At 43.1% G+C, this 16,749-nt stretch overlaps 1 protein-coding gene across 3 annotated transcripts in view; it reads left to right on the forward strand.

The window, feature by feature from the left end:
* The first annotated feature begins 9,542 nt into the window (after positions 1–9,542).
* The window catches only part of LOC132833350 (chondroitin sulfate N-acetylgalactosaminyltransferase 1-like), a 193,973-nt gene continuing 186,766 nt past the window's right edge, over positions 9,543–16,749 (forward strand). For 2 of the 3 annotated variants that reach the window (XM_060851545.1, XM_060851542.1), the window contains exon 1: positions 9,543–9,633. The gene's annotated coding sequence lies outside the window, so the exon portion shown is untranslated. The remainder of the gene's footprint in view (positions 9,634–16,749) is intronic. The other variant, XM_060851544.1, reaches the window with a different exon arrangement.

Consider the following 16,749-nt stretch of genomic DNA (forward strand, 5'->3'; position numbering starts at 1 on the left):
ACAGAACACACCAGATGGCCTCTTCCTTTACAGATCGCAATTTCTCCTCTCACATGGTTGATGATGTCCTCCAGCACATCTCGTCCACATCCCGCACCTTCACCCTTGAACCCCACCCCTCCAACCGCAACAAGGACAGAACCCCACAGTCCTCACCTTCTACCCCACCAACCTCCGTAAATATCACATCATCCTCCAACATTTCCGCCACCTACAAACAGACCACACCACCTGAGATATATTTCCCTCCCACCCCAATCTGCCTTACATAAAGACCATTCCCTCCATGACTCCCTCGACAGGTCCACACCCCCCAACAACCCACCCTCCCCTCTTGCCACTCTCCCCTGCCACTGCAGGAATTGCAAAACCTGCTCTCACACCTCCCGCCTCACCTCCATCCAAGGCCCCAAAGGAGCCTTCCACATCCATCAATGTTTCACTATCACTTCCACACATGTCATTTACTGTATCTGTTGCTCCCGATGTGGTCTCCTCTGCATTGGGAAGACAGGAACCTACTCGCAGAGCGCTTCAGAGAACATCTTTGGGACACCTGCACCAACCAACCCCACCGGCCTGTGACCGAACACTTCAACTCCCCCTCCCACTCTGCCGAGGACGTGCAGGTCCTGGGCCTTCTCCATTGCCACCCCCTTACCACCCGATGCCTGGAAGAAGAACGCCTCATCTTCCACCTCGGCTCCCTTCAACCCCATGGCATCAATGTGGATTTCACCAGGTTCCTCATTTTCCCTCCCCCCACCTTATCCCAGTTCCAACCTTCCAACTCAGCACCGCACTCACGACCTGTCCTACTGTCCATCTTCCTTCCCACCTATTTGCTCCACTCTCCCCTCCAACCTATCACCATTACCCCCAACTCCATCCACCTATCGCACTCTCAGCTACCTTTGCCCCAGCCCCACCCCCTCATTCATCTCTCCATCCCCTCAGCTCACAATCTCATTCCCGCCTGAAACATTGATTCTCCTGCCCCTCAGATGCTGCCTGACTTGCTGTGCTTTTCCAGCACGACACTCTCGACTCTGATCTTCAGCATCTGCAGTCCTTACTTTCGACTAGCCAATGTCTGTCAAGGCAAGTGAGTGACTGAAATAGCTGTTAGGATATTGCCGAAAGATGAACATAGACAGACCAACTTTAAGGGCATTTAAATGGTCATTGGATAAACATGTGGATGAAAATGGAATAGCATAGGACAGATGGGCTTCAGACTGGTTCCACAGGTCAGTGCAACATCGAGGGCTGAAGGGCCTGTATTGCGCTGTAATGTTCCATATTCTATGAGAATCTTGACCCTTGATTAGATTTGTTGGCAAGCTGACAAAGTTGAGCTCCTTGGTTCAGTCCAATGAGAGATCTTGCAGAGCAGTGACTAAACAAGGGGCCAAAAAGTGTGTTGCTGGAAAAGCACAGCCAGCCAGGCAGCATCCGAGGAGAGTTGACGTTGCGAGCATCTGCAGTCCTCACTTTCTCCTAGTGACTAAACAAGGCTGTTCTGCGCTAGAGAGCAGGAAGATGTATGGGGCACTTCATCCTGCAGGAAATTATTACTGGATCCTCCTTAATCCAACCATCAATATTTGCCAGCAACAATCAGTCTCTGTAGCTGTTCGTCAATATTCTGCACAAGTTCAGAAACTCTCCTGGACTCACTCTAACCTCTAATGAACAAGAACAATGTCTCTCTCTCTCTGCTTCCAACCAGTATTCATCCAGCAGTTTCAAGCTGGGACCAAAAATACCAAAAAAGAATTTTGGATCAGTCCGTTCAATAAGTGGTCAGGCAATAACTAGCATAACGTGTGCTAAATTTTTGCAACATCCAGACAATTCTTATTCCTGCCTATGTCTCCCTCACTGCAATTGTAAACTGCTATAGTCATTTCTAGAGGAGAACCAGGCTTGGAGAAATCTCTGAAGGCACCATTAAAATATCAGTGGTGTTTGTGTACTGAATACAGACAGATTAGATCATTTTTAGGGTAATGCCATATCAGCCATTATGGAACGGTGATGCAGCGGTTCAACCCTGGAGTCTGTCACTCCACTCATTGCTGATCTTCATTTAACAAACTAAAATGGCATTGGACAGAGGCTCCATGTTTGTTGATGATTAAAATGAAAAGTTGAATTCTTGCTGGCATGGCACTCCGGCATATCCTGCTGCTCAAGGGCATTATTAGCAGGAAACTCGGAGTGGGTCACCTGCCAACGTTCTCTTGGCTGTAATTAATTGATTCTCATAGATCTCAATAAATGGAATAATAAAAAGACATTTCTCTCGCAACAGCAAATAAACAGTGACCAGACCAAATGGTGGGGGGGGGGGGGGGAATGTTAAAGCAGAATATCTTTCAGTATATGAGAGACGTGAACTATTCAATTTTTTTTAGGATTGTGTTAAGATATGATTTATATTTAGCATTTTAAAACTGATTTTTCTCCTCCAACATTACATGTAAAGGAAATGCGGTTGCCTTTAACAACAAAAGTTGAGCAATCTCCATTTGTCTATCTCTATCTCAGGCGATATGGAGAATTGGACAATCAGTTTTGAGCACTTACAATGAGTGAGGTCAATATCCAATCCTGCGATAGCAGTTCTAAGGTCAAGTGAGAGCGTGCTTCTGTGCAGTTGTGACCATAAGGGGGAGAAAGATTGCATTTATATCATGCCTTTGGCACTCTCAGGATCCTTCTAGAAACTGCATCACTGCCAGTTCATTGTTTCTGAATTGTCGCCATGTTGTTAAATAGGAAAACACAGCAGCCAGTATGAACCTGTGGCAAAAGTGCCAGAAAGTTTAATAATTATCATTGCACCCAGAACATAGCTTACTCCTGAACGCGATCCTATCTTCAAGGCAGTAGGAGCTGCCCCTCCCTTTTGTGAGTGAACCTATCCTGGAATAGTTTTACTGCCAATATAAAGTGGGTTACCCGCCCAGCAGCGTGGGTTTAATCTGCCAGAACTTTGTCTCTGTGGCCTCACTTCTGGCTAGAGACCTTATTCATGCCAGAATAAATATTTTTTGCTTCAAGAAAGAAAGGGAAGTGCACAGATATAACTGTTTTATTTACATGGTGAGTCAAGAGTAGCTGTTCTGAATCTTAGAGCAACATTTACCATTTTTTTACCATATATGCCCAACTGTGTAAAATGATGTATTCTGCTTGTTCATTGACACTACCTCAAGCACAGGATATGAATGCTCATGGGTGTGCCTGGTTCTAGCCTATATAATGTTCCCTTTCAACAACAAGGCCCATTGATGTAATCGCATCAATGGTCCTGTTACAGATAGTGCTTCCTTGTTGACAACAATGTGCATTTATGTAGTACCATAGTATTGTAAAACACCCCCAGGTGATTCACCATAGAGCTACCCGCTTTTAAGGGGCATCTTATGATGAATACATAACAACAGCCAGGAAGAACATCTAAGAAGAAGGGTCACTGGACCTGAAATGCTAACTCTGCTTTCTCTCCTCAGATGCTGCCAGACCTGGCGAGTTTCTCCAGCGATTTCTGTTTTTGCATCATCGCCTATTTCCCTGTCCAGTCACCACTAACCTTGAGTGACAAATCCATATCATAACAGTGACTACACTTCAAAAGGACTTTGAGACAGCTGGTGGTTGAGAAAGGTGCTATAAAAATGCAACAATTTATTTTCAAAGCAAGGTATCTAAATCTTGACCACACCTGCATCCTGCTGTAAATAACCTGCTTGGAAAAATCAGTTTACTTCAGTATTTGTGCCGTATGGTCGAATGGTCTACACCAACTCTACTTTGATTGTCCTTTCATGGGAATACCTGTCCCTGCTGATTTCATTCCCCATCCCACCCTGGGCTGTATTTTGTTCCATGTCTCAATTCCCTTTCTTACGTTAATCTTCAACTCCTTCAACTTTCTCCAAACAGCTTTGACAAAGGGTCAGTTAGACTTGAAACGTCAGCTCTGTTCTCTCGTTACAGATGCTGCCAGACCTGCTGAGATTTTCCAGCATTTTCTCTTTTGGTCTCATGTGAATCTTCGAGGAGAAAGTGAGGACTGCAGATGCTGGAGATCAGAGTTGAAAATGTGTTGCTGGAAAAGCGCAGCAGGTCAGGCAGCCCTTCCTGAAGAAGGGGTCATACCCGAAACGTCGATTCTCCTGCTCCTTGGATGCTGCCTGACCTGCTGCGCTTTTCCAGCAACACATTTTCAGCTCACGTGAATCTTGCCTCCCTCACTTCATACCATTTCACTCCTTTCCAGTTCCTCAACCCAATGTTTTCTCTCATCCCCCCCAACCCCCATCTTACAATCAGACTGTAAGGAAGAGGCTCTTCAGCCCATCAATCCTGTACCCTCAACGTTACCCCACTCCTGAAAAACCTGATGCTTTTCCGCTGAAAATGAGTCAGCAAATTACGAAACGTTGCACAAACCAAGCCAAGGAATGCTCAATCGTCTCCTTCGTTAATGAGTAAAGTAAGTTAGCAATCAATCTGTTGCCAAGTGGGTGTGATTGTCGACAACACTTGGACTGTGAGCACTATTGATCTATTAAGATCAATTGCAGCCTGTGATCACTTGGTCAACCTGAAATCTTGAAGTTGCCATCAAAGCACACAGACGTTAACGTTTTGGTTTGGTAGGGACAGAAGAATTGTTCAGTATAGAGCAATTGCCCCTTTCACAGTATTATGGGCGAGAGAGAGAGTGTGTGTATGTGTGTGTGTGTGGCAAGAATGGATTAAGTTAGTAAAAAATGAGGTCTGCAGATGCTGGAGATCAGAGCTGAAAATGTGTTGCTGGTTAAAGCACAGCAGGTCAGGCAGCATCCAAGGAACAAGAAATTCGACGTTTCGACCGGAAATGCTAACTCTGCTTTCTCTCCTCAGATGCTGCCAGACCTGGCGAGTTTCTCCAGCGATTTCTGTTTTTGCATCATCGCCTATTTCCCTGTCCAGTCACCACTAACCTTGAGTGACAAATCCATATCATAACAGTGACTACACTTCAAAAGGACTTTGAGACAGCTGGTGGTTGAGAAAGGTGCTATAAAAATGCAACAATTTATTTTCAAAGCAAGGTATCTAAATCTTGACCACACCTGCATCCTGCTGTAAATAACCTGCTTGGAAAAATCAGTTTACTTCAGTATTTGTGCCGTATGGTCGAATGGTCTACACCAACTCTACTTTGATTGTCCTTTCATGGGAATACCTGTCCCTGCTGATTTCATTCCCCATCCCACCCTGGGCTGTATTTTGTTCCATGTCTCAATTCCCTTTCTTACGTTAATCTTCAACTCCTTCAACTTTCTCCAAACAGCTTTGACAAAGGGTCAGTTAGACTTGAAACGTCAGCTCTGTTCTCTCGTTACAGATGCTGCCAGACCTGCTGAGATTTTCCAGCATTTTCTCTTTTGGTCTCATGTGAATCTTCGAGGAGAAAGTGAGGACTGCAGATGCTGGAGATCAGAGTTGAAAATGTGTTGCTGGAAAAGCGCAGCAGGTCAGGCAGCCCTTCCTGAAGAAGGGGTCATACCCGAAACGTCGATTCTCCTGCTCCTTGGATGCTGCCTGACCTGCTGCGCTTTTCCAGCAACACATTTTCAGCTCACGTGAATCTTGCCTCCCTCACTTCATACCATTTCACTCCTTTCCAGTTCCTCAACCCAATGTTTTCTCTCATCCCCCCCAACCCCCATCTTACAATCAGACTGTAAGGAAGAGGCTCTTCAGCCCATCAATCCTGTACCCTCAACGTTACCCCACTCCTGAAAAACCTGATGCTTTTCCGCTGAAAATGAGTCAGCAAATTACGAAACGTTGCACAAACCAAGCCAAGGAATGCTCAATCGTCTCCTTCGTTAATGAGTAAAGTAAGTTAGCAATCAATCTGTTGCCAAGTGGGTGTGATTGTCGACAACACTTGGACTGTGAGCACTATTGATCTATTAAGATCAATTGCAGCCTGTGATCACTTGGTCAACCTGAAATCTTGAAGTTGCCATCAAAGCACACAGACGTTAACGTTTTGGTTTGGTAGGGACAGAAGAATTGTTCAGTATAGAGCAATTGCCCCTTTCACAGTATTATGGGCGAGAGAGAGAGTGTGTGTATGTGTGTGTGTGTGGCAAGAATGGATTAAGTTAGTAAAAAATGAGGTCTGCAGATGCTGGAGATCAGAGCTGAAAATGTGTTGCTGGTTAAAGCACAGCAGGTCAGGCAGCATCCAAGGAACAAGAAATTCGACGTTTCGACCGGAAATGCTAACTCTGCTTTCTCTCCTCAGATGCTGCCAGACCTGGCGAGTTTCTCCAGCGATTTCTGTTTTTGCATCATCGCCTATTTCCCTGTCCAGTCACCACTAACCTTGAGTGACAAATCCATATCATAACAGTGACTACACTTCAAAAGGACTTTGAGACAGCTGGTGGTTGAGAAAGGTGCTATAAAAATGCAACAATTTATTTTCAAAGCAAGGTATCTAAATCTTGACCACACCTGCATCCTGCTGTAAATAACCTGCTTGGAAAAATCAGTTTACTTCAGTATTTGTGCCGTATGGTCGAATGGTCTACACCAACTCTACTTTGATTGTCCTTTCATGGGAATACCTGTCCCTGCTGATTTCATTCCCCATCCCACCCTGGGCTGTATTTTGTTCCATGTCTCAATTCCCTTTCTTACGTTAATCTTCAACTCCTTCAACTTTCTCCAAACAGCTTTGACAAAGGGTCAGTTAGACTTGAAACGTCAGCTCTGTTCTCTCGTTACAGATGCTGCCAGACCTGCTGAGATTTTCCAGCATTTTCTCTTTTGGTCTCATGTGAATCTTCGAGGAGAAAGTGAGGACTGCAGATGCTGGAGATCAGAGTTGAAAATGTGTTGCTGGAAAAGCGCAGCAGGTCAGGCAGCCCTTCCTGAAGAAGGGGTCATACCCGAAACGTCGATTCTCCTGCTCCTTGGATGCTGCCTGACCTGCTGCGCTTTTCCAGCAACACATTTTCAGCTCACGTGAATCTTGCCTCCCTCACTTCATACCATTTCACTCCTTTCCAGTTCCTCAACCCAATGTTTTCTCTCATCCCCCCCAACCCCCATCTTACAATCAGACTGTAAGGAAGAGGCTCTTCAGCCCATCAATCCTGTACCCTCAACGTTACCCCACTCCTGAAAAACCTGATGCTTTTCCGCTGAAAATGAGTCAGCAAATTACGAAACGTTGCACAAACCAAGCCAAGGAATGCTCAATCGTCTCCTTCGTTAATGAGTAAAGTAAGTTAGCAATCAATCTGTTGCCAAGTGGGTGTGATTGTCGACAACACTTGGACTGTGAGCACTATTGATCTATTAAGATCAATTGCAGCCTGTGATCACTTGGTCAACCTGAAATCTTGAAGTTGCCATCAAAGCACACAGACGTTAACGTTTTGGTTTGGTAGGGACAGAAGAATTGTTCAGTATAGAGCAATTGCCCCTTTCACAGTATTATGGGCGAGAGAGAGAGTGTGTGTATGTGTGTGTGTGTGGCAAGAATGGATTAAGTTAGTAAAAAATGAGGTCTGCAGATGCTGGAGATCAGAGCTGAAAATGTGTTGCTGGTTAAAGCACAGCAGGTCAGGCAGCATCCAAGGAACAAGAAATTCGACGTTTCGACCGGAAATGCTAACTCTGCTTTCTCTCCTCAGATGCTGCCAGACCTGGCGAGTTTCTCCAGCGATTTCTGTTTTTGCATCATCGCCTATTTCCCTGTCCAGTCACCACTAACCTTGAGTGACAAATCCATATCATAACAGTGACTACACTTCAAAAGGACTTTGAGACAGCTGGTGGTTGAGAAAGGTGCTATAAAAATGCAACAATTTATTTTCAAAGCAAGGTATCTAAATCTTGACCACACCTGCATCCTGCTGTAAATAACCTGCTTGGAAAAATCAGTTTACTTCAGTATTTGTGCCGTATGGTCGAATGGTCTACACCAACTCTACTTTGATTGTCCTTTCATGGGAATACCTGTCCCTGCTGATTTCATTCCCCATCCCACCCTGGGCTGTATTTTGTTCCATGTCTCAATTCCCTTTCTTACGTTAATCTTCAACTCCTTCAACTTTCTCCAAACAGCTTTGACAAAGGGTCAGTTAGACTTGAAACGTCAGCTCTGTTCTCTCGTTACAGATGCTGCCAGACCTGCTGAGATTTTCCAGCATTTTCTCTTTTGGTCTCATGTGAATCTTCGAGGAGAAAGTGAGGACTGCAGATGCTGGAGATCAGAGTTGAAAATGTGTTGCTGGAAAAGCGCAGCAGGTCAGGCAGCCCTTCCTGAAGAAGGGGTCATACCCGAAACGTCGATTCTCCTGCTCCTTGGATGCTGCCTGACCTGCTGCGCTTTTCCAGCAACACATTTTCAGCTCACGTGAATCTTGCCTCCCTCACTTCATACCATTTCACTCCTTTCCAGTTCCTCAACCCAATGTTTTCTCTCATCCCCCCCAACCCCCATCTTACAATCAGACTGTAAGGAAGAGGCTCTTCAGCCCATCAAACCTGTACCCTCAACGTTACCCCACTCCCGAAAAACCTGATGCTTTTCCGCTGAAAATGAGTCAGCAAATTACGAAACGTTGCACAAACCAAGCCAAGGAATGCTCAATCGTCTCCTTTGTTAATGAGTAAAGTAAGTTAGCAATCAATCTGTTGCCAAGTGGGTGTGATTGTCGACAACACTTGGACTGTGAGCACTATTGATCTATTAAGATCAGTTGCAGCCTGTGATCACTTGGTCAACCTGAAATCTTGAAGTTGCCATCAAAGCACACAGACGTTAACGTTTTGGTTTGGTAGGGACAGAAGAATTGTTCAGTATAGAGCAATTGCCCCTTTCACAGTATTATGGGCGAGAGAGAGAGTGTGTGTATGTGTGTGTGTGTGGCAAGAATGGATTAAGTTAGTAAAAAATGAGGTCTGCAGATGCTGGAGATCAGAGCTGAAAATGTGTTGCTGGTTAAAGCACAGCAGGTCAGGCAGCATCCAAGGAACAAGAAATTCGACGTTTCGGGCATAAGCCCTTCATCAGGATTAAGTTAGTGACTGTCAAGCCTACATTGTTCGTTTCCTTTTACCTCTCACTTGACATCCGCTCCCTTGCTCACCAGTTGACACTTTGAAGATGTTCTTTTACAAAAAAAAGATGGAAAATGAGTCACGGTTTTGTAAGCTGTGGAACGAGTGACACTTGCAGTAAAGCTGCCCCTCATTTATGTGGTTTTGGAGTCGTGGAGGTGGGGTGCATGGGGCGGGCGTAGGGTTTTAGACGGGAGATGTTCAAGGCGAAATAATATTGTAGAAGCGGTCAGATAAACTGCTGAAGAGGATGAACTGGAGCTGTGTGTGGGCGTGGCGAAATACTGACGAAACTAGCAACGGACTGTCATTACGCTGGCTCTTGTATTAAGAAACACCCAAACAGCATCGACTCCAGAGGCTTCCTCTAATATTCTACTAGACGCTGGTTCATAGCCTCTTACCCATTGCACAGGAGGGGGGCTTTGATCAATGTTTACAAGATTCACACGGGGTTTTATTTTGGAGTAACTGTTCAGTGAGGTAAGGGCAGTGTTGTGATTTTTAATCTATTTTTGCATAAAATATTGCAAACTACAAAACGATTTCAGGACTGCAGTGGAATTTTTTAAACAAATAATTCATAGACTATTGTTAGCTAAGAAGGTCAGTGGCTTGAAACATTTCCTAGTGATTTCCCTTGGTTTCTCTTCAGCATTTTTTAGCCTTGGCAAGCCACAGGATCATGATTGTTGCTGATCGATTGTCGTTGCGTGTCGGAGTGTTTGCAAGGGGTAAAGTGATTAACAGGACCATATCCCACCCTGTGTAAATGTTGTACAGTGTTTCACAGAAAGGAAGCTTCATTCATAAGGCTCCATTTGCTGTCTGTTTGGCTGTGAATGTTGTTTGTCCAACTCACAGAATCTAATTTCAGTAGTTAGAGATCAGGTTCTTGACCACAGTCTTAGAGACCTCGCAACTTTCCGATTTTACTAGAGGTTTTTATTTAAAACGGTAGCAGCCTCTAGCCCTCTATAGTGGTGTCTGTAGATTTGCCGAGTTAAAAAAAAGGAAATTCTGGAGATGTTAGTGGAAGATAATCAGGTGCTTGCATATCGAACTGAGCACTTAAGTCGTGTAGGACTCAGCTGAGTGTTTCTGTTTTAAAATCACATGCAACTACAATGTCATAAATCCCCTGCATCAATTTATTCTAGTGATATTGAGAGTGAGTCTTGATCTCTGGGGATGGATTTCCTGATGTTCTATACTTGCTTGCTGTGTCCTTGTCCCAGGTATGCTGGGAGGGAGTATGTTTGAACACTTTATTCACTGGATTAATAATCCACAGCCTGAAACTAAATCCCTGAGTGATGCAGGTTCAAATCCCACTGGGGCAGTTAGTCAATGTGGAATGGATGATGGAGTCATAGAGATGTACTGGATGGAATCAGACTCTTTGGTCCAACTCTTTCATACTGACCAGATATCCTAACTTAAACTCATCCCATTTGCCAGCACTTGGTCCATATCCTTCATATACTCATCCAGCCTTTTAAATGTACCAGCCTCCACCACTTCCTTTGGCAGCTCATTCTATTAGGTCCCTTTTGTACCTTTCCCATTCACACCCTAAACCTATGGTTCTCGACTCCAGCCCCACCCCCCCTTTGTCTATTTACCCTACCCATGGCCCTCATGATTTTATAAACCACTATGAGGTCACCCCTCAGTCTCCGATGCTCCGGGGAAAACAGCCCCAGCCTATTTAACCTCTCACTATAGCTCAAACCCACCAACTCTGGCAACAGTCTCAATGGTGATCCTAAAGCTATTGATTGTGATGAAGAATTATCTGGTTTACTTACTTCCCACACCTTTCTTATGGTGTGTGGCTTACCTTAAATGGCAGACCTACATCAATATGGTTGTTATTTGACTGCCTGGTGAAATGACTTAGCAACACACTCAGTTCAAGAGGAGTTAGGGATGAAGAACAAATGCTGGCCTTGGCAGTCATACCCACATCACATGAGAGAAGAATTCTATAAAATTGGATTAGACGCCATGAAGCTGCTGTGTGACACCACAACTTCATTCAGAGGTTTGCGTGTGGCAAACGTCTTATATCAACAATAAATACATGGTCTGGTCATTAGCTAGGATTTAAGTCCTGTTTGTCACTAGTCCTGCAATGGTTTCTTTTGCAGAACTCGCAGCCCATTGATTTCCAACTTGTAAATAGCCTGTAGAAGTGCAAGGAGTTACTGAAACTGAGTGAGACCAGTCAAAGATGTGATCAACTAAAACAATATCTTTGTTTTCAGTCAATTAATTACAATCATAATTTATGGACTACCTCATATTTAGACAGTGTTGAGTGCTTTCTCAGTGAAATTGAGTCCATTCTAAACAACACTAAACCTTTCAATAACCTGCACGCACAGAGCTGCACAAAGTGACCCAATGCATTGACTACTGTAGAATTATGGTCACCGTCCTCCAGAGCAGTTACGCTCTGTGTTGTATCACCAAGAATTTGACTGGAACATCCTTTACTTCCATGCATTTGTTCTCATCTATACACATTATTTTTCTGTTTATACTTATCATAGTAATTGCTTGTGGAAACTTGCCACAGTAGTGTGATTACAGCGTGATGTGTTTACATAGCAGTTTTCAATATAAATGTATACAAATCTATGGGAATTTATAACAGAAATTCAAATATCAAAAAATAATGTGTGGTTTTATAATGGCGACTGAATAATGTTGATGCATCTAGTCTCAATTATCCTCCATCCTTTGACCCTACTTCACTTTAAGACTATACTTTGGCTCTATTCATTAAATGCATCACCACAGGCAGTTACTTTATAATTAAATTATAAAGCGAGGTTGAAAATAAACCCATTGCTCCTCTTTCATCTGGACCAGGACCAATGGAAAAACAGAAGCCATTCAGCCTTTGATCCTGTTACCCTGCTCTCTTAGATTATAGCTGATGTGTTTCCATGTGTGAGTGCAGAAGGATCACAACTGCATGAAGTATTTAGATTTGTGATCTTCTCAATCCATGTTATGAATGATTTGTGGAAACAGGAATTTACCTATTTTTAATTGAATCTCACTGCAATATATCTGTAACGTTCTGCAAAAATTGTCAGCAAACTGTTTGGCCTCGGAAAACAAAGCAAAGCATTACCTTGTTCTTCACTTAATATTGAAGCTGTGCATTTATCAGCAGGGATTGCTAGCTAGTGATCAGGAGCACAAATCCTTGCAGATCTCCTCCCTCTCCACCCCAATCTTAAAACACATCAGAGTTTTATCAAATTAACAGATGCCCTTTGGGTATCAGCTCAGAGAATAATGTTTGTTGCACTTATTCAAAAAACCACTAAGGGGCACAATTTTCAATACTTGTAATATGATCTGTAAACTTACTGTCTGTAATTTAAACTTCTTCAACTTTAGATTTTCGTGGTCACCAAATATTTACTTTTTGCCATTTTCCAAACAACTTGACACTTTCCTTGATCTGCTTGTCTTATTCACTAACATCCTGCTTAATGTTCCAAGATTGTCTTCTTGCTTCTTTTTCCAAATGAGTAGCTACATGAGCAAAGTTCTGTCCTGTTAGCATGTGAAACACATTTCCAATAAGTAGATCAGTTTGGCACTCACATGGGCAGTTTCTCTTGGGAGATACGTCCCTCTCAAACATTATCCAGCCTGTGCCCGAGATGATTTCACATAAGGACATTTCAATCAGCCTGTTTTAATCCATCTATCCGGAATAAAAATGTCTGCTTTACCCAGGATATTATTTGTCCTCAACGAATTTGGCACGTTGGCTTAGTGGTTAACATTGCTGTCTCACACTACCAGGAATCTAGGTTTGATTCCAGTTTTGAGTGACTGTGTGGAGTTTGCACATTCTGCTAGTTTGTGTGGGTTTCTGTTGGGTGCTCTGGCTTCCTCCCAGAGTCACAAAGATGTGCAGATTAAATTGCTCTGCAGTATCTGGGGTGTGCAAGTATGGTGGATTCGCCATGGTAAATGCAGGACAATGGGGATGCAGACTCGATGAGCTGAATGGCCTCTTTCTGCACTGTAGGGATTCTATGAAGAGTTTTCCCAAATATACATCTCACAAGTGAAGAAATTCTTATTGATATATGTATCTATTCAACAACAAAAGAACCAGGAATTGCTGGAAAAGCTCAGCAGGTCTGGCAGCATCTGTGGAGAGAAGTCATAATTAATGTTTTGGGTTAAGTGACCCTTCCTCACAAGCAATTTCTGTTTTTGTTTCTGATTTACAGCATCTGCAGTTCTTTCAATTTTTACTTGTGTCTATATTCAGCCACCTTCTGATTCGCTGAGATAGCTTGATGTCATGAGTGCGATTTTGCGTAAATTATCTGGTGTATTTTTACATCACTTCCTGCACTGTATCTTCAGGTATCTCTCTCTTCACTCAATCTGTTAACAATGTGGATCAAGCCCATGGCCCTTCTCTGCAGTGGTGAGCTGTTGGAAGGACTATTGTCGCCCGGATATCAGTTTGGTTTAGTCGATCGTGTTCGTGGCTTGAGCCAGAGGTTTGTGGGCACAAACCCCATTCCATTAACTCTATTCTAAGCCAACACTTTAAAGTATGTGCTGCACTGTTGAAGCATCATTCATTCAGTGAGACATTAAGCCAAGGTTTTATATGCCTATTCAGTTCCAACAATTTAAAGATGGGTAGTAGAGTTGTCCTACCCATTAAGACTAAAAACAAATGACATGGATATTGATCTCTTTATTTGTTGATGAAAATGAGCAAATTGGCTTTGTAGACAGGTGTGGTTTCCACAAAAGTATTTCATTGGGTCATTGTGAGAGGTGCTATCCAAATAAAAGGTTACCTTTGATTACAGCTGAATAGAAGAGTTGCTGTCAGTGAAAATAGAAACAAGGTCCATCAAATCTTCTTTCTATCATCCGAGAAGTTGCAAACTGCTTGAGTATGAAGTGGGCTAAACATTGTACCAGTGCAGCATCTTGAACGTCCAGTGAAATGGACAGAAGGAAATCATAATAGTGAGAAATATTTCATAAGTTAAAACAATCTTGCAAACATCATAGAAACAGTTTCCATTAAATTCCTTTTTAACTCAAGGGCTAGGGGAAGCTTTGTTATGTCTGATCATCAGAATGTCAGTATACCTTTCAGAAGCAGGCTCCTGATGTCATCACTGTGATCAGTGAGTATAAAGACCTCCCATTCCATCTATCCCTCACAAACTGTTCAGGTGAAGAATTGCGTGCTATTGGAAGCATGCTAATATTTGTAACTCCCAGCATAACTTTAACCCAGACAAAAAGTGTGGATGGTGGGACAATTGGCATGTTGTAGGTAGACTGCTTTCTGCAGTTTGTCAGTATTTTAAAAAATTAATAATATCAGGGTTTTTTTTTTGCATTTTTGTATTACCCATTCTGAGACCAACCAATGTGTAGTTGACCAAAGTGTGACCAATCTCATTCACCTGGATTGACTTCAGTAATGAGGATACCCACTGTTTCATTTATAAAAGCTTGCGGTTTCAAATAAATCTGTTGGGCTATAACCTGGTATTTTGTAATTTTTGACGTCATTCATAAATGGAAGGGGTGCAGCAGAATTGAGCAGTGCTGAGGCTTACTGACACATGACCACAGCCCACTGTTAGATATGTTAGGCACCACACTTTGTCTCGATTTAATGTTTTTTTTAATGTGGCAGCAAATTTATCTGTGGAAAACATGTACGTCAATCCCCATCAGCCTTCTGATGTGGAAACAAGCCTGAATATCTTTGTTAAATTTTGGTACAAATGGAATTGAGTAAATCCTGGAACCTTGATGCAATTTGTAGCCCCAAAACTTGTTACTGGGGCAAGTCAGAGTGCAGACTTGATTTCTTTGTTCATTTGAACTTCTGTGTCTGAGGAGCATCCAAAGGAGCTAAAAACATGCGGGTAAAACATGCAGGAAGAGTGGACTTCAGGCCATTCACCATCAGCGATATCATTTCATGCCTCTGTTTTGTATTTTGGAAATGACATATAGGAGCCCTACCATTGTTAAAACGGTGATGTATAAATATTGCTCTTGATCAATTTATCAATGGTCCTTGCAAAGTGGTCATGGGCTGTATTGCTTATTAACGTTCCCATTTCAGTCTCATAAAATGGGCTAATTTTAGTCTCCAATGCGTAAAAACATAGGATCCTGTTGACATCCTGTCGGAGGTGAACTATCCAGTGCACAAATGTAAATGAACTGAGCAATGAAGTGGGGTCTCTGTGCATGGTTTACTTAATGAATGGTTTTTTTTGACATAGTGTAACAGTTCCACCCACGTGCTGGCTGTAGACTTTGCAGTTCTGACCGTGGACCTTCCTTGATGTGGGGCTGAGGTCAGCAGTGTCATTTCAGTTCTTTCAGTTTTGGGGTTTGGAGAAAATGAAGAGTCAGCCCAAAAACCTGCCCTACCATTCACTTAGATCATGTGATGTGTGAGCAGTGAGATCAGACCTACATTGCTGCTCATTGTGTTGGATTCACAGCTCAGTCACTTCATTGAAAAGTGCACAAGGTAGATTTGCTGCCACCTTCCTCCTTCTAGGTTGAGAGTTCAAGGGACTGAATGGTCCATTGTGGCTCTTACAATAAACTACATTTTCTTTAAGCAATGATAGCAATCGGGTACTAGTGATATTGGTATGGCAGACATTAGGTGCAGTCTTCCTGGGCTTGAATGATGTTGGTTGTAATGAAATTTCTGACAGAATCATGTCGGAGGTCTAGCAAGGCCTCTTTCGATATTGGGAGCAACTCATTACATCTTTCCTCCTGGACATCAAAGCAGTGGCTAGTTGTCAATAAAGGGGATTTAGTGACCTTGTTACCAGTATATCTTGCCTTATTCATATGCAGCTTCTGACATTCCCAATCATGCCAAACAAATTTAAATATTGAAAGTCCGCTACGTGGAAATCTGAGCAAGTATGTCACAACTTCATGTTGCCACTTGCTCCAAAGGACTTCCATGTTGGGCACTTGGCATCAAATTGTTAGGGCATATACTCCATGGATCCCAGCCATGTCCATAGAAATCGATATCTGACTTGTGCCAGCCTCTAAGAACCCAGGCTGCTTACGGAATGGTCCTGCAGTCCAGACAGAGAGTGGTGAATCTATGGAACCCATTGCCCCAGAAGGCTGTGGAGGTCAAGTCATTATGTGTATTTAAGACAGAGGTTCTTGATTAATAAGGGGATCAAACATTATGGGGTGACAGTAGGAGAATACGGTTGAGAAACATATCAGCTAGGTGGAACAGATTTAATGGGACGAATGAACTAATTTTGCTCTTACATCTCATGGTCTTCACCTCATGCTGCACCTCATGCTGCAGCAAGCACATTTTGTGCTTAGGGACATGCAGCCAACTAATGGACTGACGTCACTGGATTGTTTGATACCTCTCTCACTGAACTGACCTGAATGCTGTCAGCATCCTTGCCTTGCCTTTTTTGCTCCTTGCCCCCTCAAGCTCACAGTACCTTGTATCACCTTGTCCTTTAGTGAAGATTCAAAGTCAGGAGGCTTGTCATCGCT

The sequence above is a fragment of the Hemiscyllium ocellatum genome, chromosome 36 (genome assembly GCF_020745735.1).
Source record: "Hemiscyllium ocellatum isolate sHemOce1 chromosome 36, sHemOce1.pat.X.cur, whole genome shotgun sequence".
Classification (NCBI taxonomy): domain Eukaryota; kingdom Metazoa; phylum Chordata; class Chondrichthyes; order Orectolobiformes; family Hemiscylliidae; genus Hemiscyllium; species Hemiscyllium ocellatum.